General features: G+C 40.4%; 1 pseudogene; it reads right to left on the bottom strand.

Moving 5' to 3' along the window:
- Positions 1–2,331: 2,331 nt before the first annotated feature.
- On the bottom strand, positions 2,332–4,064 carry LOC107567393 (zona pellucida sperm-binding protein 4-like; annotated as a pseudogene).
- Between the last annotated feature and the right edge of the window lie 5,824 nt (positions 4,065–9,888).

The following is a 9,888-nucleotide window of genomic DNA, read 5'->3' as shown; positions in this document are numbered from 1 at the left end:
CTGCAACAGGCCCCTGGTTTAGATCAAGATCACAAAACTCTATATAAACGTTCTCCGTCAACTCAGAGTTTGAACCAGAGTTTGTGATTAACTCTGGAGCACGTGCAGCAAACAGCCATTTGCACGGAACGTGGAGAGCATCAGCAAAGCGTCATTTGGATTCACTTCTCGCGAGAGACAGCACAATTCACTTTTCCGCTAAAGAGTAAGAGATGTCGTTATTAAAAATTTAATACATTTAAAAGGCAAGAATAAACACTTCTACTGCAGCAAAAGTTTGGCAGCAGAAAGAAAATATATGACTATGCAAAAGGAATCAACTGAATTTAATTATATATATAGTTTCACACAGAGCTCAAAAGGAAAACATTGTATAAGTTTAGACATTTTAAAAGTTAAATATATTAAAGCTTATATACACATTTAATTTATATGAGGCTTAAAATTAATTACCACTTCATATAATATTTATATGAATTATAAACAATTAATATAATATACAAGTATCCACAAAAGTCAGGCAATTTTGTCTCAAATTCTTTGACAGTAAACTGTTTTAATTTGGAATGAGCGATACGGGGCAGTTGCTTTCTTTGCTTCAGTTTGCTCACAGCTGATTAGTAAGGTTTGGGTTTGCGATCTCTAACCCAGAATAAAACCTGCTCTGGAGCAGGGTAGCCGTATCTTCTTGAGCCAAAAAAACTCGAGAGTTTGCTCAAACTAAACGTTAACTTACCTGGGTAAAAACTGAAACTGGCTTCGTGTTACAAGCCACTGGGGTGTGTTTCCCAAAAGCATCATTGAACTCTATTGGTAATGGAACTTGTGACCATAGTTGCTTTTGGAAAACTTACCACTTGTTAAAGTTGACAATTCTAGATTGTTTTATTCTTTGAAACATCTTGGAGTTGCCATAGCAATAGGCCTGTATATTCAGACTGGCTCAAGAGTAAGTTCAACACTCAGAATTGTCTTACTTTAGGCAATACTGGAAGCTTCTCCCAGCCATAGCTACTATTTTCTTAAATATTGCATTGTTATAAAAATAGTCATTTACATTATATAAGTGCTTTCAATATCATGCACATCTTGCAAGATCAATATCCTTCAGTATAGTCCAATACTCCATTTAGCAGGGTGCAGGCTGGCCCTTAATTGAGAAAATATAACTCAAATTGATTAAAACAAATGTATTGTATTTCATGTCTTGTCAGAAGAGGATGGGATCCTCTATGGTCTTTCCTCCCCATTGACCTAAACATGCCAAGAAATTTACATGTCACCCTTACCTTAATCTGTGTGGGGAAGGGTACAACTTTAATTGTTGTACTCCAACAATTAAAGACACCTGAACCAGCCAATCAAGGTCTCACTAGGCACTAGTGATGGGTAAATGAAGCCTCAAAGCTTTCCTCTGGCTGTTTCGGGAAAAGATTAAGTTTTGCAAATCAAACAGCACCATCTGGTGGTTAATAAAATTAAGCAGCCAAAGGCCTCTGAAAGACACGCAGTTGGACAAAGCAGCAACCACTCAGGCCATAGATCGACTCGTTACGTGCACAAATAAAAGCCTAACAGCGTGTGCTTTTGTTGAATTTCTGATAAAATAATTTATCCATTAAACTGTGGCATTAAATGCCAGTATGAATCAAAATGTACACATGAATTGCATGACAAATATTTAATTTATGAAAGAATTTATTCTTCATATTACTTGTCTGACTGGGTATTTAAAACATAAATGAATAAGTATCAATGAACTTACTCGTAAAGTAAGATCTGGGGTTTTGAACATTCCGACATGTGATTGGACGGAGTGAGGCTTAGTTTTCCGTTGATCACATGATACCAATACACACACACAAGCACAGAGCTGAGAGAGAAATTGTGCCACTTACTGGATACACATTTTGAAGCATCTGTGTAACATCACTAGAAAGTTCCAGGCAGGTGTGAGGCAAGTTGGAGCTAAACTCCACAGGACACCAGCCCTCCAGGACCGAGTTTGGAGACCCCTGGACAAACCCCTTCAAATGGCATCAGAGATACGGCCAACAAGTGAAAGTCCAGCCTATGGAACAAGACAGAGCAAAGTTAACCAGAAGTTGCCATAACCATTCATCTTACTCCATATGAGGACCCTGCATGAAGAACGGGTGTCCGGGTTAACAACTAGAGCGTCGCAAATAGTTAAATGGCTTGCACAGAAGCTGACTATGCATAACCTTGCTAAAGCAAATGGAACCTTTGGTTAGTAGTGTGGCCCTAGAAAAACATGGAACAGTCATGCAAGACTGGACTGTGCAACGGCAAAGACTAGAAAGCATCTTGGAGTTTCATGCGGTTTATTAAAAGAGCCAAATTTACATGACCAGAGTAACTTCGCCCCTAGAAACCACAGCCAGCCCATTAGAGATAGTCTTGGCATGAGTGTCTCTTCCTGCAAGAATGGTAAAGGCACTTCAAAAACAAACACTCAAGAGCAAATTCTCACTTTTCCTGGTGCAGCTTCGCTTACAGGAGCCAGAAGAGGGATGGCACACCGCTGTACTGCAGTGGATGATCTGACAGGGAAGACTGTTAAGCCATAGAATCCATTAAAAGGAGTAACATCCAGCCAGTGAGGCTGGATCTACAAATGTGAACATCTTCACAACAAAGCGCTTGTAGTGGGTTGGGAAATGAAGACCAGACGATCCAGTCACTGGAACCAATGTGGTCAGGTAACGGTCATCCTGGTAAGGGCATCTGAAGAGGAAAGGGAGGTTAGGAAGTGTCTCCCAGCAGACTAACTGAATAAAGAATGGCATTACTCACCCATCGATCAGAAGGTCTCACTGGGGGAGACTGAGTGGACTGGGGGTTGATGTTGCCCAACAACGTCCCAGCATCAGGACAATGTTGGGGTTGGTCCGCTCCATAATGTGCACCTCAACATACACAGGCTCTTGCAGGACTTTTGTGATGGGATAATCAGCATCACTGTAGTAGGATGTGTAAGCCTTATCCCTTGAGGAACACTGGGGTTTAAACAAACTGCTGCAACCTGGGGTCTTAAGACAATAGGAAAACATGGGACAAAGTACTTACCTTCTGCACAGCCTTTGGGGACACATTAGCCATTGGCCAGTCTGAGCTCCACCCTGAGAAGTCCAGGAGCAGCTACTGGTGGAGGCGGAGGACCAGCGCTTCCACAGAAGTTCCAGGGTACCTACACTGGAAGAGAAACCTGGACAACAGACGGCGAGCTTTTAGCATTTATCAGAGACTAACAGTCACACCAAGTCATAGATCACATACTCAAAATGACTGTCCCTTTTGATGGAACCAAATGGTCCAATCCCCACTTCATACGGAGGACGTCATTCTGTTCTCATACACGGTCCTCCTGTGAATAGCAACACTGGCATCCAGTCCATCATAAGCAATGCAGAATAAAGCCAGAAGCAGCTGCTCACCATCATGGTCGTGCCACATGCGGTCACAGGGAACTGGTATATAGCAAAGTAAGGTATGGACTCCACAGGAGCGCAAGGAGGGTGGTTTCCACCCAGTAGACGAACCGAATCCAGACTCAGTCGAGGCAGAGTAACGTCTCTAGACACCACTACCACAAACTGACCATCTCTAATACACTGGACAGTCACTGGAACAATGTACAAGAGCAGGTGAAGGCTGAGGATCAATTTAACATGAACCGAACAATATTGAGAACGCTTACCTGCCCTTCCATAGTAACACTGCTGTCTCTTAAAGCAGCAGTTGATAGCTTCACACTCAGCAACACTGATCCCAGGTTGTCCACATTGGATCTGTTCATAATCAGCACATTTATCAAGGAGCTCTGTCTGCGCCACTAGCTTCTGAAGCTGAAACTGCTGAGGAACCCGCTGGTTAGTTTGTTGTCGAACTGGCTGCTGAAACCGCTGGTCAGTTTGCTGGATCATCAGAGCTTGAGGGTTCTGGAGCAGATTACTCCACTTTGGAACAGCATGACAGAACGCACAAAGCCCCAGAAACTGAACAGTACACCAAATTCCTGCCATTGCTAGGTACACTGCTGACATGCTTTGCTTTGGTCTTTTTGTACTCTACAGATTCCAGTTAATAGACTATAGCTCCTCCCTCTTCATTAACACTCATGATTCTCCAGACTTACATGAGAAGGAGCTTGTGCAACTGGGTGATTCTCATTGGTTCCTAATATTCAAATCAAAAACACAAATTTAGGTCCGTATTTATTAAGCCTCTGAGAATTACTCTCAAGAACGCTGCTAAGAATTGACTTATGCTGAGTTCACACTGCACGATTTTAGCCCGATTTTTCACTCGCCGACAAGTTTTGCGAAATCGCAGACAAATGCCCGAAATCGAAGGCAAATTGGTGCTCGTTCACACGAATGACAATCACGCAGTGTGAATTATGAAAAACGCGATCTGAGGAATCTAAATATTTGGCATGCTAAATATCTGGAGCTGTCGGCGATTCACAATCATGCTGTGTGCAATGATTTCTGACTGAAAACTACATCGGCGATGACCTACAGCCAATGAGAGACCAAGATACAGGGCAGAGGGAAGTTCGGGGAGGAGTTATAGACCAGAATATCAGTATTTTAATAGATATATGAACAATTATATCATACAGAAACAAACACAAACATTTGCTGGACCAGCCACAACATCAGCATAACAGTTATTGCAAAATTATTTACCTCCAACTCGCTTTGCAGAACACCCAATCCCTGTTCCCTGCATCTCCTTCCTGATCGGTTTTTCTTTTTCTCCTTGTAGCTGGAAATCAGCTCACAGACAAATATTCAAGTGTACTGACCTACTTTTGGTTTATTTGTCCAAAATGTGGCATATTCCGTCCACGTTAGGCTATAGGAATTTGTTTTTTATGACTGGATTCTATGAACCAGTCTGTGTTTTCCCCATCACGGAAATTATGTCTCAGAGTAATCAGTGCAATTTGGGAAAGAAATCAATTAAATCTGTATGTGGATGTGTGTAAATATTCAAATGTAATTCCCTTTGTAATCGTTAACATTTTCATAAGTAACTAATTTAATTACACATTTTTTCTTAGTAACTGTAACTGATTACACTTACATTTATTTTGTAATTAAATTATGTAACGCCATTACATGTAACTAGTTACTCCCCAACACTGGTAGCCGTGTAGTGCAAGTTACCATAATGACGAAACCCACTCATAACCAACATCTTCTTGAGCCCGAAAACTCGAGAGTTTGCTCAAACTAAACGTTAACTTACCTGGGTAAAAACTGAAACCGGCTTCGTGTTACAAGCCACTGGAGTATGTTTCCCAAAAGCATCATTAGCACCATTGTACTCTATTGGTAATGGAACTTGCGACCATAGTTGCTTTTGGAAAAACTCACCACTTGTTAAAGTTCACAATTCTAGATTGTTTTATTCTTTGAAACACATCTTGGAGTTGCCATAGCAATAGGCCTGTATATTCCGACTGGCTCGAGAGTAAGTTTAACACTCAGAATTGCCTTACTTTAGGCAATACTGGAAGCTTCTCCCAGCCCTAGCTATTATATTCTTAAATGTCAGTCATTTACGTTATAAAAATAAGTGCTTTTAATATCATGCACATCTTGCAAGATCAATGTCCTTCAGTATAGTCCAATACTCTATTTAGCAGGGTGCAGGCTGGCCCTTAATTGAGAAAATATAACTCAAATTGATTAAAACAAATGTATTGTATTTCATGTCTTGTCAGAAGAGGATGGGATCCTCTATGGTCTTTCCTCCCCATTGACCTAAACATGCCAAGAAATTATTTTACATGTCACCCTTACCTTACTGGGGGGGTAAGGTTAAGGGTGACATGTAAAATTAATTCTAATAAAAATAAGTCCTATCGGTTGACATCTAACTTGACAGGCTGACCAACAGTTCTAGTCAAAAGGTCCAAAGTTGGGCCTGGAGGGCCTGTGTCCTGAAGAGTTTCTCCAACACTAATTAAAGACACCTGAACCAGCCAATCAAGGTCTTACTAGGCATACTAGAAAGTGGTGATGGGTAAATGAAGCACTGAGGCTTTCCTCTGACTGTTTTGGGAAAATATTCAAAGCTTTGAGTCAAACCGCAGCATCTGGTGGTTAATAAAAATAAATATAAAGCAGCCAAAGGCCTGTGAAAGACGCTCCGTTGGACAAAGCACTGACCAAAATTCCATAGATCGACTCGTTACGTGCACAAATAAAAGCCTAACAGTGTCTCATGTAATTTCTGATCAAATTTACCCATTAAACCGTGGCATTAAAAGCAAATATGAATATCAATGTTGTAATAGAAGAATTATGTACACAAGTGCATATGCCAAATATTTAATTTATGAGAGAATTTCCCCTTCATATTACTTGTATGACTGGGTATTTAAAAATGTAAAGTCTGAAAACTTACCTGTAAAACTAAAATCTAGGGTTTTAAACATTCCGACACATGTATGTGATTGGACAGACTTTGTTTTTCCTTGATCACGTGATTCTCTGAAAATACGCATTCCTGCACAGAGCTTCTTGAAATTGTGCCACTTACTGGATATGCACTTTGAAGCTTCAGTGTCATATGTACCATCAGTACTAGAAAGTTCCAGGCAAGTTGAAACTAAACGCTGCAGGACACCAGCCCTCCAGGACAGAGTTTGGAGACCCCTGGACTGGCATGACTGGATAAACCCCTTCAAATGGTATGAGAGATATGGCCAACAAGTGAATGTCCAGACTATAATGGGACTTGGGCATGGTAGAACTAGACAGAGCAAAGTTAATCAGAAATAGCCATAACCCTATATTTGAGTCCATATGAGGAACCTGCATGAAGAATGGGTGCCCAGGTTAGCAACTAGAGCGTCGCAAATAGTTAAATGGCTTGCACAGAAGCTGACTTGATGCATAAACTTGCTAAGAGCCCGAAAACTCGAGAGTTTGCTCAAACTAAACGTTAACTTACCTGGGTAAAAACTGAAACCGGCTTCGTGTTACAAGCCACTGGGGTATGTTTCCCAAAAGCATCATTAGCACCATTGAACTCTATTCATCTTGCAAGATGAATATCCTTCAGTATAGTCCAATACTCCATTCAGCAGGGTGCAGGCTGGCCCTTAATTGAGAAAATATAACTCAAATTGATTAAAACAAATGTATTGTATTTCATGTCTTGTCAGAAGAGGATGGGATCCTCTATGGTCTTTCCTCCCCATTGACCTAAACATGCCAAGAAATTATTTTACATGTCACCCTTACCTTACTGGGGGGGGTAAGGTTAAGGGTGACATGTAAAATTAATTCTAATAAAAATAAGTCCTATCAGTTGACACATCTAACTTGACAGGCTGACCAACAGTTCTAGTCAAAAGGTCCAAAGTTGGGCCTGGAGGGCCTGTGTCCTGAAGAGTTTCTCCAACATTAATTAAAGACACCTGAACCAGCCAATCAAGGTCTTACTAGGCATACTAGAAAGTGGTGATGGGTAAATGAAGCACTGAGGCTTTCCTCTGACTGTTTCGGGAAAATATTCAAAGCTTTGAGTCAAACCGCAGCATCTGGTGGTTAATAAAAATAAATATAAAGCAGCCAAAGGCCTGTGAAAGACGCTCCGTTGGACAAAGCACCGACCAAAATTCCATAGATCGACTCGTTACGTGCACAAATAAAAGCCTAACAGTGTCTCATGTACTTTCTGATCAAATTTACCCATTAAACCGTGGCATTAAAAGCAAATATGAATATCAATGTTGTAATAGAAGAATTATGTACACAAGTGCATATGCCAAATATTTAATTTATGAGAGAATTTCCCCTTCATATTACTTGTATGACTGGGTATTTAAAAATGTAAAGTCTGAAAACTTACCTGTAAAACTAAAATCTAGGGTTTTAAACATTCTGACACATGTATGTGATTGGACAGACTGTGTTTAGTCCCCACTTCATATGAGGAGGTCATTCTGTTCTCATACACCACATATCCACGGTCCTCCTGTGAACATGAACCATGTCAGGATCCAGTCCATCATAAACAATGCAGAATAAAACCAGAAGCAGCTGCTCACCATCATGCTCGTGCCACACAACTGAGTGGGTGCTTCTCAATGTCCCTCCTCATTTCCTCGCTCATCCGTCCTCCATCCTATGACCCGGAAACCGATCAAGCTCAGTCATCTTGTAGGGCATCTCAATTATCAAATTGCACCACAAGGAGGCGAGGATTGAGGAATGAGGAGGCTTCCTGAGGAGCTATGAGCGAGGATACACAGGTGTATCCTTTGCGGAAGTGTTTTTCATCTAAAAACCTGAATCACATATACAATCTCCTCCCCCTTCACATCTGTTGTAATAATTTTAATTTATATTTTATCTTTGCAGTTTAAATAAACCATACATGTCATATATTTTAAACAAGGTATCTTGCTTTATTAATATTTATTATGAATGTCTTGAATAACAAACTTTAACCATATAAGGGCAGATCCCTTTAGCGCAGCTGATGACGCTTTGAAGTGACGCTAAAGGGAGCGAAGGTATATAATTTAACTTGATTTAACTCTTCTGTCCTCCCGTCTTTTCCTTGCATCTTTCCCTCACATCCTGAAGGGGTGGAGCTAAGACGTGAGGAAAGCAAGCAAGGAAAGGAAACGAGGATGCACAAATAAGAATTGAGAAGCACCCAGTGATTCTCATTGATTCAATTCTCTTTGTTACATACATGAAAACACAAACTTGTGCATAATTCAAAATAGCATACTAGTATTATTTCTGCCATTTTGAATTCGGCCTTAGTTTTATCCTTCATTAGCTGAATCCAATTGTTGACGTCTTGACAATTCTATATTGTTTTATTCTTAGAAACACATCTTGGAACGTACAGGCCTGTATCTTCAGACTGCCTCAGAAGAAAGTTGATTTAACATACTCATGATTACTTTGAAACTTTGAGTGATACTTGAACCCTGTCCCAGCCATAGCTGCTCTATTCTTAAATGCTGCATTCTAATTAAAATACAGTCATATTATAAAGTGCTTTTAAAATCTTGCACAAACTGCAATATCAATATACTTCAGTTTAGCCCAAAATTTTATTTGCCAGGGTGCAGGCTAGCCCTTCACTCATGAGGAAATATAACACTTCAAATTTATTGAAATACATTCATATTGCAATTTGTTTCTTGTCAGAGAAGGATTGACTCCACCAGGTTTTTTCTCTCAGCTAAACATGCTAAATAATTATTTTGCTTGCCACCATCACTTTTGTTTGGAGTGGGACAGAAATGCTTATACAAATAAAATTAAAAAGAATTTAAAAAGCCACACTTTTTTTTGACCTGACAGCGAAGGCCAAGTAAGGTAACCCATACTTGAAAATTGTCCTCTGCATTTAACCCTTCCAAATTAATGCATGCACATCAGAAGCAGTGAGTAGTGAACACCCAGAGCAGTTGGCAACCAGTCGCTGTGGTGCCCGGGGAGCAACTGGGTGTATTGAAAGTGGAAGAGAGCACTGTTCATTCAATCCCTTAACCAACATTCCCTACTGGTTTTGAGATTTAAACCTGCAACCTTCAGGTTACAAGTCTGACTCCAACAATTAGGCCACAACTGCCCAGCTTGCAACTAAATCTTTCCCCATTTAAGCAGATAGTACTAGCAGAACTGACAAATTAATCAAATATGACCACCACAAGTTGTGGAGGGGGGCAGTCATAGCCTAATGGTTAAAGCGTTGGTCATGGGTTCAAGTCTCAGTACCAGCAGGAATTGTACGTGGGAGTGAATGTATAATGCTCTCTACCTTATACAGGTGCATCTCAATAAATTATAATGTCGTGGAAAAGTTCATTTATTTCAG

Source organism: Sinocyclocheilus grahami, unplaced genomic scaffold (assembly GCF_001515645.1).
Source record: "Sinocyclocheilus grahami isolate Dianchi unplaced genomic scaffold, SAMN03320097.WGS_v1.1 scaffold1154.1, whole genome shotgun sequence".
NCBI classification, from domain to species: Eukaryota; Metazoa; Chordata; class Actinopteri; order Cypriniformes; family Cyprinidae; genus Sinocyclocheilus; species Sinocyclocheilus grahami.
This window is presented reverse-complemented; position numbering and strand designations above follow the sequence as displayed.